Source organism: Triticum urartu, chromosome 2 (genome assembly GCF_003073215.2).
Source record: "Triticum urartu cultivar G1812 chromosome 2, Tu2.1, whole genome shotgun sequence".
NCBI classification, from domain to species: Eukaryota; Viridiplantae; Streptophyta; class Magnoliopsida; order Poales; family Poaceae; genus Triticum; species Triticum urartu.
Window position 1 is genome coordinate 520,940,016 of NC_053023.1, and position 21,939 is coordinate 520,961,954.

The 21,939-nt window shown below is 45.3% G+C and overlaps 5 non-coding genes across 5 annotated transcripts; all 5 read right to left on the reverse strand.

Annotated features, from left to right (window-relative positions):
* Positions 1–6,346: 6,346 nt before the first annotated feature.
* On the reverse strand, positions 6,347–6,433 carry LOC125541993. Its single transcript, XR_007297779.1, has one exon. It is a non-coding gene; the product is annotated as a small nucleolar RNA SNOR75 (small nucleolar RNA).
* A 69-nt stretch (positions 6,434–6,502) lies between these two features.
* LOC125541994 lies at positions 6,503–6,589 on the reverse strand. Its single transcript, XR_007297780.1, has one exon. It is a non-coding gene; the product is annotated as a small nucleolar RNA SNOR75 (small nucleolar RNA).
* Positions 6,590–6,619: 30 nt separating this feature from the next.
* LOC125541951 lies at positions 6,620–6,765 on the reverse strand. The gene has a single exon (XR_007297742.1). It is a non-coding gene; the product is annotated as a small nucleolar RNA F1/F2/snoR5a (small nucleolar RNA).
* An 83-nt stretch (positions 6,766–6,848) lies between these two features.
* LOC125541851 lies at positions 6,849–6,932 on the reverse strand. Its single transcript, XR_007297694.1, has one exon. It is a non-coding gene; the product is annotated as a small nucleolar RNA Z196/R39/R59 family (small nucleolar RNA).
* Positions 6,933–6,965: 33 nt separating this feature from the next.
* LOC125541979 lies at positions 6,966–7,112 on the reverse strand. The gene has a single exon (XR_007297767.1). It is a non-coding gene; the product is annotated as a small nucleolar RNA snoR2/U65 (small nucleolar RNA).
* Between the last annotated feature and the right edge of the window lie 14,827 nt (positions 7,113–21,939).

Consider the following 21,939-nt stretch of genomic DNA (forward strand, 5'->3'; position numbering starts at 1 on the left):
GCTACTACTGACAAACTAATGGAGTTTTGTGTGTTTGCTTTTTTTGTTGAGGACACGGAGCGGAGGCGGTGGCTCAGGGATGTTGCAACCACGGTGGCACACGCTGGAACCGGTCGGCAGGTGAGCTGCATTTATCAATGAAACATGGGCGTCTGTCGGCGGCGAGCAGCGGCAGAGAGCACAGTGGCGGCTGTCGACGGCGACAAACGGGGGAGGGCAGCCGGGCGCTGCGTTGCGCGACGCGGCGATGACGGGGCGGCCGCCATGGCCTACGGTGTTTCTTCAGATTTGAAACGCGAACACAGATGAGAAGGAAGAAGACGACCTTGATGAACGAGCATCCAACGGCTCAGGGTGGGCCAATCGGGTGGCTGGGGCGCGACCGGCCGAAACTTTCGGCCAGCGCGTATTAGTCGCCGTATAAAAACGCCTTAACGGGAAGCCAACCACCCGCAAAATCTCCCCCCATGACCGTTGCAACCCCACGCCGATTCTGATAGATTGTTGTCACCGCATGCTGCAACCGCGACTTCATTGGCCGTCCCTTAGCCCTGTTGCCACCTGAGAGCTTTTTTTAGGGAAGGCCATCATGGCTAGCTTTATTGCAAATTAAAGAGGTAAAACATCATCCACAAGTCTGGAGACAAGACAGCCGGGAGGCTCGTCCGTCCAGCTACTAGAAATCTTATTACAAAAACTATGTTTAGCTAGCACATGCGTCGCATCATTACATGACCGAAAGCAATGATTAAAATTAACCTTCCCAATAGACGTAGCCGCATCCACACACTCCGCAAAAATTGCCGCTGCAGTGTCCCACCATCTTGTTTGTCCAGTGCAAGAATCAATCACCATGAGGGAATCAGACTCTGCTTCAACTCGAGAAAAACCCAAGGTATTGGCAAATACCAGTCCATCGCGCATAGCCAACGCTTCAGTGGTCACCACATCCGCTGCAAAGTGAATATAGTGACATTGGGCAGCCAGAAAGTTTCCTTTGTGATCCCTAATGACCGCCGCCGTAGCTCCAGTTCCATCGTCCAAATGGAAAGACGCATCCACATTGACTTTCACAAAGTTCGGCTCTGGTTTTCTCCATGTTTGCTCCTGTATAGACCGATTCCTACTATTTATCTGGTGGTAGTTATTTGCTATAGCTAGGACGGAGAATGGCCATGCGTTAACTCACGCCTAACCCACCATAGATACCAAACTCCAACAATCAGCACCTGTTTCACATCAAGACTGGGTCTAAGAGGTAGTGCCGTGTCCTCCGCCAACAGTAGATGTTCAAAAATGATAGATCCCGAGCGGTCAACTGTTATAGCTTCTTCGATTATATCCATAATACCTAGTTTCTGCCGTAGATCATGAGCATGTGTGCATTCGAAGAACAGATGGCGTACATCTTCCGCAGCCTGGTGACAGATCGGGCACGACCCATTAGAGCCTACATGTCTGTTTGTGAGTATTGCTTTCAAATGGATTATTCCATGGAGAGCACGCCAACAGAAAATCTGTACCTTACGAGGGACTTGCAGTTTCCAAACTCTACTCCGGATTTCCGGTGAAGTTGAGCCAGACGGACTTGCCAAAACTTCTGCATGTTGTCGGTAAGTCTGACACCATTGTATGTGATAAGCTGATCGGACTGAAAAGACCCCTCTCCGATCAGGATTCCAGGCAATGAAGTCCTCAAAAGCTGCAGTATTCAAGGGAATTTGCAAAATCCTTCGAACATCCACCGGGTTGAAGATAGAGCGGATCAGCGATTCATCCCATGCACCGGTGTAAGGGTCAATGAGGTCGCTAACCGTAGAAAGGATAGATTGTCCCCTGCTCGAAATTACCCTCCTGTTAGGGCTCGATGGTACCCAGGGATCGGTCCATATTTTCACATTCTCACCGGTTCCAATTCGCCAAATATATCCCAATTTAAAAGTCTCTAATCCCTTCATTATACTCTGCCACGTGAAGGAAGCTCCATTTTTTAGAGTTGCTTGGAGTAAGCTTTCATTCGGGTAGTACTTTGCTTTCAGAACCCAAGCACATAGCAACTCCGGATTGTTGATGAGACGCCAACACTGCTTAGAGAGCATAGCCAAGTTGAAGGAATAAAGATCCCTGAAGCCCATTCCCCCTTCATTCTTCAGATAACAGAGTTTCCACCAAGTGTACCAATGCATTCTTTTATGATCTTCGTCATCACCCCACCAGAATTGAGCTATCAAATCAGTTATCTCCTTACAAATCCCCTTCGGTAGGCTGAATACTGACATGGCAAAGACAGGGATTGCTTGAGCTACAGATTTAATAAGTATTTCCTTACCACCTATAGATAGTTGCTTCTCCATCCATCCTTTCAATCTTTCTTTTATTCTTTCACAGAAGTATCTGAAGCAGTCACTCCTATCTGCTCCTACCATTGCCGGCAACCCAAGATATTTGTCAGACAAAGTTTCAGTATCAATATGTAGTAGTTGACAAACCTCAGTTTTTGTTACCACAGGGGTGTTAGGGATGAAGTACACACTAGATTTTGATAGGCTCACCAATTGTCCCGAACTCTGACAGTAGGTATCCAGAACATGTTGTAAGGAAGCTGCATTTAGGACATCTGCGTTCATGAGAATGAGAGAATCATCAGCAAATAAAAGATGTGATACTGATGGTGCATTTCTGCACACTCTTATTCCCTCTATGCCACTAGCTTCTTCTTCAAACTCCAATAGACTGGAAAGACCTTCTGCACACAATAGGAACAAATATGGGGATAGGGGGTCACCCTGACGAATGCCTCATAGGTGTGAAAGACCCTGTTTCATGAGAATTAAATCTTACTCTGTAGCTGACCGAGCTTACACATGACATCATCATCTCAATAAATTGGCCGTGGAAGCCCAAGGCAGACATCATATCACGAAGAAAGGACCACTCCACCCTGTCATATGCTTTATGCATATCTAACTTGACTGCACATAACCCTGTTCGGCCAACTCTTTTATTCTTGATCTTCTGTATACATTCATATGCAATTAGAATATTGTCAGTGATCATCCTCCCAGGAACAAAGGCACTTTGGGTTGGCGAAATAATATCAGGTAGAATAATTTTCAGACGGAAAGCTAGCATTTTGGACACAATTTTATATAGGACATTGCAAAGACTAATTGGGCGAAATTGAGTTACCAGCTCTGGAGTATCCATCTTCGGGATCATAACAATCGTTGTCTCATTCCATTCAGGTGGGATCTTCCTGGAATTAATAGCTAGCAGGACTTCTTGTGTAATATCATCTCCCAGAATATGCCAATATTTTTTGAAAAAAAATGGCATGAAGCCCATTGGGGCCTGGGCCTTAAGATCACCAATGCTAAACACGGCTTTCCTCACATCAACAGCCGTGTACTGGCGTAGTAGGAAGTCGTTCATCAGAAAGGTTACTTTGCGCTGAACTTTCTGAAGTATGCTAGAGTCGGTGTGCTGCACTTCGGAAGTGAACATGTGAGAGAAATAATTCTGAATATGTGAGCTCAAGTCCGGAATACCTTCCATCCAGTTCCCCCCTTCATCTTTGAGCCTTTTTATAAAGTTATTCTTCCTACGTGCCGATGCGAAAGCTTGGAAGAAGCCCGTATTCCAGTCTCCACTAGTCAACCAAGTGGCCCTTGAACGTTGCATAACTTGTATTTCTTCTAGCTCGAGGAGGTATTCAATTAGTTCAGCAATTTCTTTTATTCTTTCTTCACTTTCATCATTCAGCGGACCAGCCATAACCTTCTCTAATTCTCTTTGAGCTTTGCGCAACCTTTTCTTAGGTTTCTTCAGTAATCTTTGGTCCCAGTCATGGAAGGTATCATGCATCTTATTTAGTTTCTACAATATGGAGTTCAAGCCTCCGTCTACTCCAGCTGCATTCCATGCCTCCATGACGATATTATTAAAATTTTCCTCTCTTAACCACCTTGCTTCAAATCTCTTCGGATGCGCTGCTCCTGTAGCCGTATCAGTAAAATTATAATATTCAGTATTTACCAATAGAGGTCGTCCAATAGGGAGTTTCTCATATTGCACTTGATAGTAATCAGTGACCTCATCCCGCGTGATACCCACGAATCTGATCAGTTTCTTCATCACATTCAACTCCACTCTAACTCTAACAAATTCTCTTGCAAAACCAACCGACAGTGTAGTTTGTATCTCAGTCACCTTGCCCATCTTCCTACACATCCCTTTGATGACCACTGGAATTAGATAGTTATCTGGTAGTTTCAGAATTCTTGCCCAAACTGTTATCTTATTTAGAACAACATACCTTAGGTTCTGAAACCCATCATATTCTTCGATCAGTAGGCCTTGATCTCAGAATAACCAAGGACCCATATTCATAGCAGTGTTCCAATCTCCTAAGCACCCGAATTGGACCGTGAACAGGTTGTCCTCAATCTTGTGCCACCATGGCTCTTTCGTCGGGTTCCATGCCGATCTCATGTCAGCATACAAGGCAGACGGACTGAATCCCTTCGCTATGTGTACCTTAGGAATCGCCAACCACTTAGCTGCAACCTGTTCTTCCTGGAATTCTTCTTCCCAAACAAACTGATCCTCCTCATCCTCCTGGAGTTCAAGCCGCCCCAGCAAATCCTCAATAGGTTCAGAGCGCTGCCTCGATCCCCCTGCTTCCGCCTGAGAACCCATCATGTGAACCACTCCAAAACCCTAACTTTTCTTGCGGATGAGAACGAGACCCTCGCCCCCTCGCCTCCCCGTTGGATAAAGTTCCAAGCAGGGAGATGGGTTGGGAGGGGATTGATAACTCTCGGCGGTACCGCCGCAGGGATAGATAGACTTCTCGGCGGGTGCGCCGCCAGAGGAACTCAAAACCCTAGTTTAGGGGAGATAGACTCCTTGCTCTACTTTGAGAATTATCGTCTTGATAGCTTAGAGGGTGCTCGGATACGTTTTAGTCCCATGACTAAAAGTAGTGGAACTAAAACGTGTTAGCCTCACCCATGCTTGGATCCAAATACTAAAGAAACTAAAATCAAATTATTGAGCATTTATTATCCTCCAAACCCTCCAATCCAAAACTCGCATGTGTTAAAAAAGAGGAATTAAGTAAGAAGAGAAAGGACTAATACATATTTTATTAAGTTTTCTATGACTAAAAAATTTTAGCCTTAAGACTAGTCCTGCCCTCTCTTTAATCAAGAGTGCTGGGAACTTTAGCCTCTAAAAAGAACTATTTTTAGTCAGACTAAAAATAGTCCCTTGGATTCAAGCACCCTGTTGGTATTGGTATGGTATGTCCGTCGCAACCCTTGTGATAGCCATCGAATTCAAACCATTCCTTGCACCACCGCTGCAAAACCGCCACCGCCCACCGCCATCGATTAGTCGCCGCCACGACCGCCACCGAGTCAATGGGCATGGAGCCATCGTATTTGACTCCCCCCTCCAGCCCCTCGAGGATCCCAATGCCATTCCTTGCTGTCCCGGCGACCATCTCAGCCTCAACGACCTCCACCGACCAAAAATGCGTTTCCTTTCTTCACATTCCATGTTTCAATTGTATTTCCAATTTTTGGGTACCAACTCCTCCAGAAAAGCAGAAACATTTCTGGAGCAAACAAATTTTTTTTGCCTTTTGTTGGAGATGCTCTAAAATCACCTTTGTTTGGGAAATTGAGATGCCCAGCGGAACTGGAATCAGAATGCAAGAAGCCTGTCTGGCTTCTGATGTTGTTTTTTACAACAGTCTGGCTACTGATGTCACTTTAGATCTGTGTATAGTTTCTCTATTCTTCCGTTGCATTCATTGCGCAAAAGGTAGACAGCGTTTTGGTTTCATTTTCCTTTCATTGCCGAACGTTCTGGTGGATTCAGTAACTGCAAATTTTACTTCATTAGTCAAATTATGGCCATGTCATGTTTTTGGCATGAATCAGCTCTTGCTTAGTCCAGATCTCACATCAAACATTGTCTGCAGGAAATCTCCTGTACAAGGTGAAACAAAGAGAGAGCCATTGTAAGATGAGTTCCTTCAGAAATTAAAATTTGCTGCAACTCAACATTCAGAATGAGTAAGAGGAACCCAAGCAAAGGATTTAACTAAGCTAATGTTCCCTCAGACAAATGCCTCAACATTTGTAGAAATGAGAGTTATTTTGCTTGGGTTCTACAAAATAACTCTCATTCTGAATGAGTAAGAGGAACCCAAGCAAAGTAAGAGGAACATTCTGAAGGATTTGCTGCAACAATTGTATTCCTCATCATGCCAGCAACACAATCTCTACAAAATAACTTGAAAAGAGAAACCCAAGCAAAGGATACAACTAAGCTAATGTTCCCTCAGACAAATGCCTCAATTGTCCACACGGTTTAATAGAATGGATTGCATCAGACTCGTCATCTGTTTTCATCATCACAGAGAACAAGACAAACAGCATACAGGCGAATAAAAAAAGCAGCTACATGACAGAAAAGGGGATAAAGAAGGGTGTTCTCTCAGACAAATGCCTCGTATTGTCCCCATGGTTTAAGGAATGGATTGTATCAGCCATCTAATCAGTGTTGATCATCACCAAGAACAAACAACAAACAATATTAGAAAATGAGTAAATGTAAACGGGGGTATAGTAACAGGAAGCTCCGGGTATGGGAGCAGCCCGTGTCGCAAAAACCCGTTTCCTTCTCCCTCTCTGCCAATCTAACGAGAAACAAGGCCATTGAAAGAGACCAAGCATCAGATACCTCATGGCATTCGTCCTACCATACAAATCAAATCACAGATCCTATATAAGCAAATCAAAGAAAGATGGGGATTTTCCAACACTAAATCAGAGAAGTGCAATCTCAGTCGAAAGATGGTGATTGTTGTTGAGATAATCAGAGGAACTCAGCATAATTAAACAATTACATCACCGACTGCAACCAATCGAACAAGATTAAGTATGCCAAGCAAGAAGTGTAATCACAAAAAACGGCTCTGTGTACCGACTGAATCACAGCCACAGGTTCCTATCAAATGTGAAATGTCCAAAAACTCACTGTTGGCACAATGTAGCATCTCCGGTCAAGGCTTGTGGCTACAGGAGACGTGGCATCGGGCCCAAGAAAATAAATTCGAAAGCACACAGCCGAATCAAGCAGGTGCAAATGGGCATTTTCATCCCAGAGCAAACCACATCAGTTATGATACAGGGAAAGACACTTGCAGCGGTAGAGAAGAAGCTAATGTTTACAGTGTGATGCAGCACTTTCTGGTCCGAGCTCTTCAATGTAGTTCTGCATGGGATTCTTGAAATCGTCCCAAGGGTGTCTGTATATCAACGCTCAAGATCACATCCACTATCTCACAAACTAGAAAAACTAAGGACAGAGTGACTTGCTTTTCTTCAACAAGAATAAAAAATCTCTTCGCGTGATATGCCGACGGAAAGGGCCCAGAAAATCATCGAGTAATCAGATCCAGGTGAGTTGAAAGCCGACTGGGTTTTCAATCTAGCAAGATGGCAGGATGATTTGCCGATTGGCTGGAATGGTGAGTTACAACATCCAGACAAGAAGCTGATCTTGCAAAAAACATCACACAAAACATTCAAATAGATCGCTCCAACAGATTTTTCTGCAATAGGGAAACCTTGCCCAAGAGAAATCTAGCACACCGCCCTGTTTTGTGCGATGGATCCACCATATGGAAGTGGAAGTCATTAATAAGGTACATCGACAGGGATGGGGTCGAACTGTGAAAACACTGGCACCGAAGGAAATTTTGGGCTATCGCTCCTTGTAATTAATAGTCACTGCACTGGAATTGTTTGACTAACATTAGATTTTAATTGGCATCTGTTATGCAAGTAATTTGTCCTGTTAATGTTTTTTGATTTATGTAATGAAAGCTAAAGGTAACAGATAAAACGCATCCATAGCCAATGAACAAGATGCCTCAAAGTTAGAACAGGAAGACACATGAGCGACCAAATCACCAAAAAAAGATATTAACATTTATCGACAACATCAAAGTTATGTATGGACAAGTTGAATGCACAAACCATCTCGAATAATGGTCTGTGCCAGAATCTTAGCCCAAAGATTCATCTGGGCAACGTACAGCGCTGAATTACGCTATTAAGAAGCGCACCAGAGACTCTAATTTATTGCCTTCAAAGAATGCAGATCGAATTCAATCTAAAAACAAAACTAGAAAAGACAACAAACCGAAGAGGGAGATCGCATTAGACTCACGAAAACTTGGGTGTAATCGACACAGTATCGATTCAGAGTTTGATGGTAAGTTGAAAAGATCATCATCGTCTAATGCCGCGATCTAGATGCTCCGTAGTGAAGAGAAATCGCGAAGAAATAGGCAATCAACTAATCGGCAAAGAGAAGAAACGGAAGGCAAAAGAAGGGGAAGGGGAACCCAACTGGCGGCGGAGGATAGATGAGGGTTTGGACTTTTAACGATGCCAGGTGCTGTTATATATAGGGGTGGCAACGAGGGAGGGCTGCCCTAGCCATCCTGAATTGGCATAATTGCCCCTGTGCTTTTTTTTTTTGAAGGGTGCCCCTGTGCTTTTTTCTTTCTGCGTTCAATTGCCCCTGTGCTTCGCTCGCTGCAGAAAACGATACGCTGCCCTGTGGGCTGCGGGCTTTTGGGCTTGAATACCTGCAGTTTACCCTCGCACGAGGGCCTAAAACCACACTACGTGATCCGGCCCACAGAAGCCTGCGTATCTTTTTTGATAAGAGGCCTACGTCCCCGCGTTAAATTAATGACGCCTAGCCGAGGACATCGAATCCAAAATCATTAATTAAGGAGTACTCGTCGTAAAGAACGCTTCACTTTCCAGGTCGCGACAAGCGGCGTACATGCAACGCGCCACTTGTCGCAACCTGGTAGTTTTTCCTTTTTTCTAGATCCGTTTATTCAAAACGTTTTATCTTTTAAACCGTGCGTCGAAATCTTGAACCGGTTTCGCCATTGAATTCCTTGCGTTGAGATCTTTAAAACTAGATCTCATATTGATAGGTTTTGACGGACTTTTTTCACAAAAAAAACCGAACGGGAGCGTGGTTTTTTCCCTTTCCGAAAGAGGCATGCCCGTGCCTCTCGCGAAATCACACCCGTGCCTCTCGTGAAAGCAAAACCGTGACTCTCGTGGAAGAAAAAAAACAGAAAACGCGTTTTTTTCGTTTCCTAGAGGCACGACCGTGACTCTCGCGAAAGCATAACCGTGCCTCTCGCAGAAACAAAACTGTGACTCTCGCAAAAGAAAGAAAAACAGAAAACACGTATTTTTTTTTCTTTTCTGAGAGGCACGGTCGTGACTCTCGCGAAAGCACAACCGTGCCTCTCGCGGAAGCAAAACCATAACTCCCGCGAAAGAAAGAAAAACAGAAAACACGTTTTGTTTTTCCCTTTCCGAGAGCCACGGCTGTGACTCTCGCGAAAGCACAACCGTGCCTCTCGCGGAAGCAAAACCATGAATCTCGCGAAGGAAAAAAACAGAAAACGCGTTTTATTTTTCCTTTTCGAGAGGCACGGCCGTGACTCTCGCGAAAGAAAAAAAAACAGAAAACGCGTTATTTTCCCGTTTCCGAAAGGCGCGGCCGTGGCTCTCGCTAAAGCACAACCGTGCATCTCGCGGAAAAAAAACCATGACTTTCGCGAAAGAAAAAACGCGTTTTTTCATGAAAAAGAAAAAAATCGAAAAAAAATTGATCAAAAAGTTAAGAAAGACCGGAAGAAAACCAAAACGTCGAAAAAACACCAGGAAAAAACATTTTTAAAAGGCGAAAACGCGTGCAGAAAAAAAAATTCGGAGAGAGCGTCCAGAGCGCGACACGTGGCGAATGGCTGAGAGCGCGCCAAGTGGCGCTGATCGTTGCGAGGCTCCCGAAGGAGCGCTCGATAACTAGTTGCTCCCCACCGAGTCCAAACAACGATACAACATAACGCTACAAAGAGAAGCGAAAATAAAAACTCCGACAGGATACAAGGATGCGTAGGAGCAGTAACGCGACTCAAATAGTAAGTAAACGAGACACTGGAGCCCTCAGACATGCTCGAAGCGCCAATGCTGCGAATGGAGCTGGCTCAAAAGGAGATCAGCCGACAGAGGGGCTATAGCACTGCCATCGTCTGGGCGCACGGCGGCCAGTGCCATCCTGTTCCATCATAAGAAGGAGCCCCCGGCTCCTCGCCCTGGCTTGAAGGGCGCCGCACCGTCGGACGATGGAATGCTCACCACCCTAGAGCGCAAACGAAGACTGGCGCCAGAGCACCAAAGGGAGGTCTTCGAGCACAACCACCTCACTGAACCACACTCCTCATGAGAGCACCACCGTCGATGCATGGATTCGACACACGCAAAAAAGAAGACGTCGTCTACAAAACTCACACTGATAACCGGTAGCAGAGGACCTTGCTCACTTGACGGAGCCTTCAAGAAGGACACGACGACACATTGCTGCCACCGCCTGGTCTGGAACCTGCCATACCAAGGGTTTTCACCCAGAGCCGATGGTAAATGGGGCCACCCATGATCATTCTATCCATTTTTAAGGACAAGTATTTCCGGACGAAGGGAGTAATAGATAAGTTTAAAAAATCTGAAACTTTTTTGTGGATGTTCATATTAGTGTAATAAGTGTGCTTGACAATTTTCATACCATATGGGATAGCAGTGCTTCGTCGGTGAAAAAAAAACTAAGTGTAATATTTGAAAGTAAATTTGGCGTTTGACTTGTTTTTTTTGCACAGGTCAAAATGCTTAGGTTTTCCCCCTAAAACAAATATGTATGTACCATTTGGGTACGGTAATGAACACATCTTTTTTTAAAAGAAATAACGTTTTAAAAATACATTTTTGGCATGCAGGAGCATGTGCTCCCTAGAGCCAAAATGGATTTCCGACTCTCATTCCTCCTTCGTTAAAGTGGTGCATTGGTTGTGCAACACATGTCGTAAGAGCAACTCCAATGGGGCGACCCATTTTGTCCGCGGCCATCTGTTTAGATCAGCGCGGACACAAAAGGCGGCCCAAGGCGTCGACTCAAACGGACGCGTGTCTGTTTTTCGTTCGCGGGCGACCCATCCCGGCCCATTTTTGAGCCGGATTTGAGCCAGCCCACCAAGGCCCAATTAAACCCGTCGATCTTCGACCTAACCCGAAATTTGACAGCAAAATCTCCCATGACCACACTCCGGACTTCCAGCGTCTCACATCTAACCCCAAGTAAGATGTCGCCTGATCTTCCTCTCGGTGGTCGCCGTATCATTAAAAAAAAAACCCCTCCCAACAACGTATTAAGGAATTGAGGTGCGAAATTGCCTCTTCCTGTTTTAGAAAGAGCAATAAAATCCAGCCTCTGTTCGATCGAAGCCTCTGCTAGAAATCGTCTTTTATCCAAGTCCCTCAGACCTCTGCTATTCCAAAAAAATCCTATCATAACTCATCATGAAATTTTTTGGTCATCCGGTTCCTAGCACTTCTACGCACTGCCGATGTCGGGTAGATATTGCGTTGCCACTTGCGTTTAGGTTTGGGTATATCCTCCACCCGGTCCTCACAACCGGTGTCAGGGAGACCCTCAGAAAGATCTGATGACCCACAAGTATAGGGGGTCTATCGTAGTCCTTTCGATAAGTAAGAGTGTCGAAGCCAACGAGAAGCAGAAGGAAATGATAAGCGGTTTTCAGCAAGGTATTCTCTGCAAGTACTGAAATAAGTGGTAACAGATAGTTTTGTGATAAGATAAATTGTAACGAGCAACAAGTAACAAAAGTAAATAAAGTGCAGCAAGGTGGCCCAATCCTTTTTGTAGCAAAGGACAAGCCGGAACAAACTCTTATAATAGGAAAAGCGCTCCCGAGGACACATGGGAATATCGTCAAGCTAGTTTTCATTACGTTCATATGATTCGTGTTCGATACTTTGATAATTTGATATGTGTGTGGACCGGTGCTTGGGTGCTGTTCTTACTTGAACAAGCATCCCACTTATAATTAACCTCTATTGCAAGCATCCGCAACTACAACAAAAGTATTAATGTAAACCTAACCATAACATGAAACATATGGATCCAAATCAGCCCCTTACGAAGCAACGCATAAACTAGGGTTTAAGCTTCTGTCACTCTAGCAACACATCATCTATTTATTACTTCTCAATGCCTTCCTCTAGGCCCAAATGATGGTGAAGTGTTATGTAGTCGACGTTCACATAACACCACTAGAGGCTAGACGACATACATCTTATCAAAATATCAAACGAATACCAAATTCACATGACTACTAATAGCAAGACTTCTCCCTTGTCCTCAGGAACAAACGTAATTACTCACAAAGCATATTCATGTTCATAATCAGAGGGGTAACAATATGCATGTAGGATCTGAACATATGATCTTCCACCAAATAAACCAACTAGCATCAACTACAAGGAGTAATCAACACTACTAGCAACCTACTAGCACCAATCCCGGACTTTGAGACAAGAATTGGATACAAGAGATGAACTAGGGTTTGGAGATGAGATGGTGCTGGTGAAGATGTTGATGGAGATTGCCCTCTCCCGATGAGAGGAGCGTTGGTGATGACGATGGTGATGATTTCCCCCTCCCGGAGGGAAGTATCCCCGGCAGAACAGCTCTGCCGGAGCTCTAGATTGGTTCCGTCAAGGTTCCGCCGTGGCGGCGGAGTCTCGTCCCGAAAAGTTCCTTCTGGTTTTTTTCTCATCGAAAGACTTCATATAGCAGAAGATGGACGTCGGAGACCCACCAGGGGGCCCATGAGGTAGGGGGCGTGCCCTAGGAGGGGGGCGCGCCCCCCACCCTCGTGAGCAGGGTGTGGGCCCCTGGCCTTCATCTTTGGCGAGGATTTTTCTTTATTTATTTTGAGATGTTCCGTGGAGTTTTAGGACTTTTGGAGTTGCGCAGAATAGGTCTCTAATATTTGCTCCTTTTCCAGCCCAGAATTCCAGCTGCTGGCATTCTCCCTCCTTATGTAAACCTTGTAAAATAAGAGAGAATAGCCATAAGTATTGTGACATAAAGTGAAATAACAGTCCATAATGCAATAAATATCGATATAAAAGCATGATGCAAAATGGACGTATCAACTCCCCCAAGCTTAGACCTCGCTTGTCCTCAAGCGAAAAGCCGATAACAATAAATATGTCCTCATGTTTAGAGGTAGAGGCGTCGATAAAAATAAAATACGGACATGAAGGTATCATGTTTATTCTCATAACAGCAACATATATAGATTTTGTCATATGATTACTTATGTTCAAGTGATGATCTATTCACGATGCAAAAGTATAAATCATAAACCTTATTGGGCTCCGACAAACTATAATCTCAGTCATTGAAGCAATTGCAATTTATCATAACATCGGAAAGAGTCTATGCCAGAGCTAAAAAGCAAGTCCACATACTCAACTATCATCTAGTCCTTCGTAATTGCTAACACTCATGCAATACTTGTGGTTACGGAGTTTTAATCGGACACAGAGAAAGATAGGGGCTTATAGTTTTGCCCCACAACCTTTTACCTCAAGGGTAATGTCAATAGTAATAATTCATGCTCCCCTATATCCAATTAGATATATATATATATATCATGTTCTTTCCAACATGCTGAGCTTGCCAAAGGATAAAATGAAAAAGGAAAGGTGAAGATCACCGTGACTCTTGCATAAGGTCGAAGATAATAATAAAAGATAGGCCCTTCGCAGAGGGAAGCAGAGGTTGCCATGCGCTTTTATGGTTGGATGCACAAAATCTCAATGCGAAAGAACGTCACTTTATATTCCCCTTGTGATATGAACCTTTATTATGCAGTCCGTCGCTTTTATTACTTCCACATCACAAGATCGTATAAAGCTTATTTCTCCCACACCAATCAATGATACATATTTAGAGCAATTTTTATTGCTTTGCACCGATGACAACTTACTTGAAGGATCTTACTCAATCCATAGGTAGATATGGTGGACTCTCATGGCAAAACTGGTTTAAGGGTATTTGGAAGCACAAGTAGTATTTCTACTTGGTGCTGAGAATTTGGCTAGCATGAGGGGGAAAGGCAAGCTCAACAAGTTAGAGGATCCATGACAACATACTTTATCTCAAATATAAGAAAGACATAACTCATTACGTTGTCTTCCTTGTCCAACATCAACCCTTTAGCATGTCATATTTTAATGAGTGCTCCCAATCATAAAAGATGTCAATGATAATATGTCTATATGTGAAAACCTCTCTTTCCTTATTACTTCCTATTAATTGCAACAATGACCAAAGCTATGTCTGCCAACTCCCAACAACTTTTAATCATCATACTCTTTCTATGTGAAGTCATTACTCTCAATAAGATCAATATGAACTTTTTGTTTCTTTTTATTCTTTTCTTCTTTCTTTTATTCACCCAAGATCATGGCAAAATAATCAAGCCCTTGACTCAACACTAATCTTTATTATATATAGCTCACGGACTCGATTACAAAGAGAGATCATAAAGCAAAACTCAAAACTAGATCATGCCATAAACTTTATTCTACTAGATCAAGATACTTCTAATAGGATCGAACTAAGAAAAACGATAAAAATAGGAGTTGTGATGGTGATACGATACCGAGGCACCTCCCCCAAGCTTGGAAGTTGCCAAGGGGAGTGCCCATACCCATGTGATTATATCTCCTTTGTCGGTGAAGAAGGTGGAGGTGACGGATAATCGCACATCGAGCATAAGAGGTCCTCCAGCTTGCGAATAATGCCCTTGAGTGCGACAATATGCTCCTTCAACAAAATATTTTCTTGTGTGAGATACTTGTTTTGTATACGAGCTAACTCAATCATCTTGAAAGCTTCGATCTCAGTTGGGGTAAGAAGGTTATGATCAAGTTGAAGGATGTCTTTTGCTGCCGGAGCTTGATCCTCCGTGGCCTTCTCGATCCTTTCATCCTTGTTGACCCTCGTGGGCTCTTCCCTCTTTAGATCTATCTTCATTAGCCAAGCATCGTTGTCACCATTGTTGGAGGAGGGAGACGACATGATGCCTAGCCTGGAAAACCCTGACAGAAAACAGCTCGAAACAAGAACAGAGGAGATTTGCGTGATACGGGAGTCAAAACCTTCGGGAGGTTATATAATGAATTTTTACCGACCAAAATACGCATCGTGCAAGATAACGGAGTCCGGAAGGCACACGAGGTGCTCACGAGGTAGGGGGCACGCCCGGAGGGGTAGGGCGCGCCCACCACCCTCGTGGGGCCCTCGTGTCCTTCCCGGACTGCTACTTATTTTTCTATTTTTCTAAATATTCCCAGACGGAGAAATGTTGCCTTAAAAATTGTTTTGGAGTCGGTTTACTTACCATACCACATACCTATTCCTTTTCGGAGTCTGAAACGTTCCGGAAAGTGTCCCTTATGTATTCCTCCGGGGTTACGGTTTCAATAATATTGGTTTCAACATTTATGGGATTACCTGAGATATAATGTTTGATTCTTTGACCGTTTACCACCTTCAGATTTGTGCCTTCGAAGTTGTTGATCTTTATGGCACTGGAACGATAGACCTCTTCGATAACATAGGGGCCTTCCCATTTAGAGAGAAGTTTTCCTGCAAAAAATCTTAAACGAGAGTTGTATAGCAATACATAATCACCTACATTAAACTCACGCTTTTGTATCCTTTTGTCATGCCATCTTTTAACTTTTTCTTTAAACAACTTGGCATTTTCATAAGCTTGGGTTCTCCATTCATCAAGTGAGCTAATATCAAATAACATCTTCTCACCGGCAAGTTTAAAATCATAGTTGAGCTCTTTAATAGCCCAATATGCCTTATGTTCTAGTTCGAGAGGTAAGTGACATGCTTTTTCATAAACCATTTTATACAGAGACATACCCATAGGATTTTTGTATGCAGTTCTATAAGCCCATAATGCATCATCAAGTTTTTTAGACCAATTCTTTCTAGACCTATTAACAGTCTTTTGCAAAATTAATTTGAGCTCTCTATTGCTCAACTCTACTTGACCACTAGACTGTGGGTGATAAGGAGATGCAATTCTATGATTAACATCATACTTAGCAAGCATTTTACAGAAAGCACCATGAATAAAGTGTGAACCACCATCAGTCATTAAATATCTAGGGACTCCAAACCTCGGAAAAATAACTTCCTTAAGCATTTTAATAGAAGTGTTATGATCAGCACTACTAGTTGGAATAGCTTCTACCCACTTAGTAACGTAATCAACAACAACTAAAATATGTGTGTATCCATTAGAGGCAGGAAAAGGTCCCATATAATCAAAGCCCCAAACATCAAACGGTTCAATAACAAGAGAATAATTCATAGGCATTTCTTGACGTCTACTAATATTACCAATTCTTTGACATTCATCACAAGACAAGACAAACTTACGGGCATCCTTGAAGAGAGTAGGCCAATAAAAACCAGATTGCAATACCTTATGTGTAGTTCTATCTCCAGCATGGTGTCCTCCATAAGCCTCGGAATGACACTTGCGTAGGATCTGTTCCTGTTCATGCTCAGGTACACAACGTCTAATAACACCATCTACTCCTTCTTTATAAAGATGTGGGTCATCCCAAAAGTAATGTCTCAAGTCATAGAAAACCTTTTTCTTTTGCTGCTATGTGAAGCTAGGTGGTATAAACTTAGCAACAATATAATTAGCATAATCAGCATACCATGGAGTACTACGAGAAGTACTTATAACATTTAATTGTTCATCAGGAAAGCTATCATTAATAGGTAGTGGGTCATCAAGAACATTCTCTAAACTAGACAAGTTGTCTGCAACGGGGTTCTCAGCTCCCTTTCTATCAACAATATGCAAATCAAATTCTTGTAGCAAGAGAACCCATCTAATAAGTCTAGGTGAGGGAGTCCTGGATTAGGGGGTGTCCGGATAGCCGGACTATACCTTCGGCCGGACTCCTGGACTATGAAGATACAAGATTGAAGACTTCGTCCCGTGTCCGGAAGGGACTTTCCTTGGCGTGGAAGGCGAGCTTGGCGATACGGATATGTAGATCTCCTACCATTGTAACCGACTCTGTGTAACCCTAGCCCTCTCCGGTGTCTATATAAACCGGAGGGTTTTAATCCGTAGGAACAACAATCATACCATAGGCTAGCTTCTAGGGTTTAGCCTCTTTGATCTCGTGGTAGATCTACTCTTGTACTACCCATATCATCAATATCAATCAAGCAGGATGTAGGGTTTTACCTCCATCAAGAGGGCCCGAACCTGGGTAAAACATTGTGTCCCCTGCCTCCTGTTACCATCCGGCCTAGACGCATAGTTCGGGACCCCCTACCCGAGATCCGCCGGTTTTGACACCGACATTGGTGCTTTCATTGAGAGTTCCTCTGTGTCGTCACTTTTAGGCCCGATGGCTTCTCCGATCATCAATAGCGATGCGATCCAGGGTGAGACTTTTCTCCCCGGACAGATCTTCGTATTCGGTGGCTTTGCACTGCGGGCCAATTCGCTTGGTCATCTGGAGCAGATCGAAAGCTACGCCCCTGGCCATCAGGTCAGATTTGGAAGTTTGAACTACACGGCCGACATCCGCGGAGACTTGATCTTCGACGGATTCGAGTCACAGCCGAGCGCGCCGCACTGTCACGATGGGCATGATCTAGCTCTGCCGCCGAACAGTGCCCTGGAGGCCGCACCTGTGTCCGCTCCGACCCCTAGCTCGAAGCCGATCGCACCAATCGAGGATGGGTGGTTAGACACCGCCTCGGGGGCTGCAATCTCTATAGCGATCAAGCCGAACACCAGCCTTGTCCTCTACGAAGCCCATGACTCCAAGGTGTCGAACTCCTCTCCGGACTCCGAGCCCTCCGCGCCCCTACCGATCGAATCCGATTGGGCGGCGATCATGGAGTTCACCGCCGCAGACATCTTTTAGCACCCTCCCTTCGGCGACATTCCGAATTCACTCAGGTCTCTCTCTTTGTCAGGAGAGTCCTGGCCGGACTATGACCGGCAGGATTGGGATGTGGACGACGAAGAAATTCGATGCCCACCCACCACCCACTTCGTAGCCACTGTCGATAATTTAAATGATGTGCTCGACTTCGACTCCGAAGACATCGACGGTATGGACGACGATGTAGGAGATGAACATGAACCAACGCCTATAAGGCACTGGACAGCCACCTCATCTCATGATGTATACATGGTGGAGACACCCAAAGGAAGTGACGACGAGGAACACAGGGATGCAACGAGGGATCGTTCACTCGAAAAGCAATCAAAGCGGCGACGTAAGCGCCGCTCCAAGCCCCGCCTCGACAGAGACAATAGCCATACAGACCCAACCATAGAGCAGGACGAGCCGGCGGACGACGAACATGCCTTCGAGCAACCGTCCGAACAGAGCAACTTGGATAAACAAACCGAACACCCCGTCCCCAGCGAAAACAACAGTTCGGACGACCTTACGCCGGATAAACTCATGGAGCAGAAGAACCTCCACAAAAGGCTCGTCGCCACTGCGCATAGCCTGAAAAAGCAGAAGCGGAAGCTCAAAACTACGGAAGATGCACTCAGAATCAGATGGAGCAAAGTACGCAACACCGCAGACAAATATGGCGGCAGTCACCGCACAAAAAGCTATCCAAAGCGAAAGCTACTGCCTGTATTTGACGAGGAGGCCTTAGAGCCCCCGCAGTTAAAAAATAGGAAAGGCACCCGGTCGGATAGACGACCGCATGGCCAGCATGGAGCGGCAAGCGGCGCCGCACACAAGCCGGCACGCGATCCACCAAAGGATCTGCATCAAAAAGATGGCCTAGCCAGATCTATCTACGGGTCAAGAAAGCAAGCTCTAGTAAGCAATGCAACACAACAAATATCCGTACATCACGGCACACCCAAATACAGGGGTGCCGCACACCCCCTATGTTTCACCTATGAGGTGCTGGACCATGAATTTCCAGCGGGATTCAAGCCCGTAAACATAGAGGCGTACGACGAAACAACAGACCCTGGGGTCTGGATCGAGGATTATATCCTCCACATACACATGGCCAGAGGAGATGACCTCCACGCCATAAAATACTTACCCCTCAAGCTTAAAGGGCTAGCTCAGCATTGGCTCAAAAGCCTTCCCGAAAACACCATTGGGAGTTGGGAAGAGCTTGAGGATGCTTTCCGGGCAAATTTTCAAGGGACCTATGTCCGCCCTCCAGATGCAGACGATCTCAGTCACATAACTCAACAGCCTGAAGAGTCAGCCCGGAAATTCTGGAACATATTTCTTACTAAAAAGAATCAGATAGTCGACTGTCCGGACGCCGAAGCCCTAGCAGCTTTTAAGCATAACGTTCGAGACGAATGGCTCGCCAGACACCTCGGCCAAGAAAAGCCAAGAACAATGGCCGCATTAACAAGCCTCATGACCCGCTTTTGCGCAGGAGAGGACAGCTGGTTGGCAAGATGTAGCACCAACAACCCAAGTACATCCGAAGTTAGGGATGGAAACGGAAAACCCCGACACAGCAAGGACCAGCGCCGGAATAAGGGAAACAGCCCAAAGAGCACGTCGGTCAACACCGGATTCAAAAGCTCGCGGCAGAATCAGAGAAAGCCGCCCCTCAAGGATAACAGGGACGAGCTATCCAACTTAAACAAAATCTTGGACAAGATATGTCAAATACACAGTACTCCCGGGAAGCCTGCGAACCATACCCATAGAGATTGTTGGGTTTTCAAGCAAGCCGGCAAACTCAACGCCGAACACAAGGGGCTCGACACACCAAGTGAGGACGACGACGAACCCCACAAGCAGAGCACCAGGAAACAAAAGGATTTCCCACAAGAAGTCAAAACAGTAAACTTACTTCACGTGACGAACAGAATGGCGCCACCAGAGATACGCGCCATACGGCCTATCCCAAAGGAGTCTCGCCAATGGTTGTTAAAACCAATCACATTCGACCATCAGGATTACTCTAGAAGTATCCGGAATGCAGGCTGGACTGCCTTGGTATTAGATCCAATAATCGACGGACTCCACTTTACAAATGTCCTGATGGACGGCGGTAGTGGTCTAAACCTGTTATACTAGGACACAATCCGCAACATGGGGATAGACCCAACAAAAATTCGCCATAGCAAAACCTCCTTTCAAGGGGTAACGCCAGGCCCGGATGCCCGCTGCATGTGTTCTCTCCGGCTAGAAGTTATGTTCGGCTCCCCTGATAACTTCCGTCGCGAACAGCTAACTTTCCACATCGCCCAATTCTCAAGTAGCTATCAAGCACCGCTGGGACGCGAAGCTTTCACCCGCTTTAACGCAATACCGCATTATGCATCTCTTACGCTTAAGATGCCCGGTCCACGAGGCATCATCTTATTAAAGGGAAAACATTGAGTGTTCCTCTCGCGCGGAAGACAGTGTGGCTGCCTTGACAGCCCCACAATAAAGCGGCTTCACCAGCCAAAGAACCTAAACAGGTCGTCAAGACCACGGACACGGCTAGACGAGTCTGGCATAAACATACAATTGATAAAGGCTTAATAGCCGTATACCCCTGTACTAGGGGCTCCGCGCATATAAAACAAGAGACAATAAAGCTTAATTTTACCTATTTCGATTTATACTTTGATTATTTAGTATAACTCATGTTCGGCACGATCTTTCTTCAACTAAGTTCCTCTCTTTTACAGATGAACATCGTGCTACACCCGTCCAGGATACGGCACAACGGAGACACAGGCGCAGACGTGCAGCAGGGACTCGTTCCAAGGATTCTTTTCAGATTAAGACCTTGCGTAAACCTTTTTTACTGTCTCTTGTTGATACACATCCCCTGGTTTCTTGGTATAACCAAGGAGGAGGCTGGCGTTTTGGCATGTGGCCACGTCAGAGTTTTGCGCGTACCTGGACACTAGGGGCTTATTACTAAGGGCGTTATCCCGCCCGCCCTCATAAAGACCGAATACCTTAGGGAGTGTTCGGCGTCGCGAGTTTGGCCTTATATGCATCATCTCCGAATCATGTCTTTGGTCAAATGTTGGGTTTGCTCGGCTCCTGTGTTTTGCTACCTTACGTTCCGCTCTATCGGCTAAGGCGGCACCAGGAGAACTACTGCGATTGTGCCCCGGTTCGGCCAGGCGAGCACCTCAGTAGAGAAAGCCGAAAACTGACTGTCATGATATAGCGTGAGACTGGTCAACCACTCGATGACTTACCGGAATCTTTAGGATTCCTCCGCATTAACGAAGGGCCGCTTCCCGGCCAGGCACATACGCGCCCCGAGTTCGGGCGAGCGCAGGCGCCACTAGGGGCTATATAAGTAGCCACACTGTCAAACTCCTATGGCTAAGTGAAAGTGATAAAGCATCATAGTTCGATTGCCTAGTTCGCTGCGCTATCACCTCCTTTGTAGGACCAAGACGTTGGATCAAGTGTGAAAATGCACCTTCTGCGAACACCCCCACATTATGTGTGGGGGGGCTGAAGCCGATGTCTGCCATCTTTCAGATTATATATACATATATGTTAAACGGCCGCACAGGAGGTATTATAATACTTGCAGGCACAAGTATAAAAAGCTTCTACAATTTATAAAAATATTGTTTTACAATAATATATGCTATTCGAATATAGTATCCTTCGAGCACTGCTTCTCTATTAAACGAGCGCCTTGCAGAACTTCCTGAAAATAGTGCTCGGCAGGTACTCGGCTTCCATCCGAGTCTGGGGATGCAACAGCGGTGGCCTCCATTTCCGCCCAGTATGTCTTGACACGGGCAAGAGCCACCCGCGCACCCTCTATGCATGCTGACCTCTTCATCGCATTGATATGCGGCGCCGCACCAAGGAACTGCTGCACCAAGTTGAAATAACTTTTCGGCTCTGGCCTCTCTGGCCA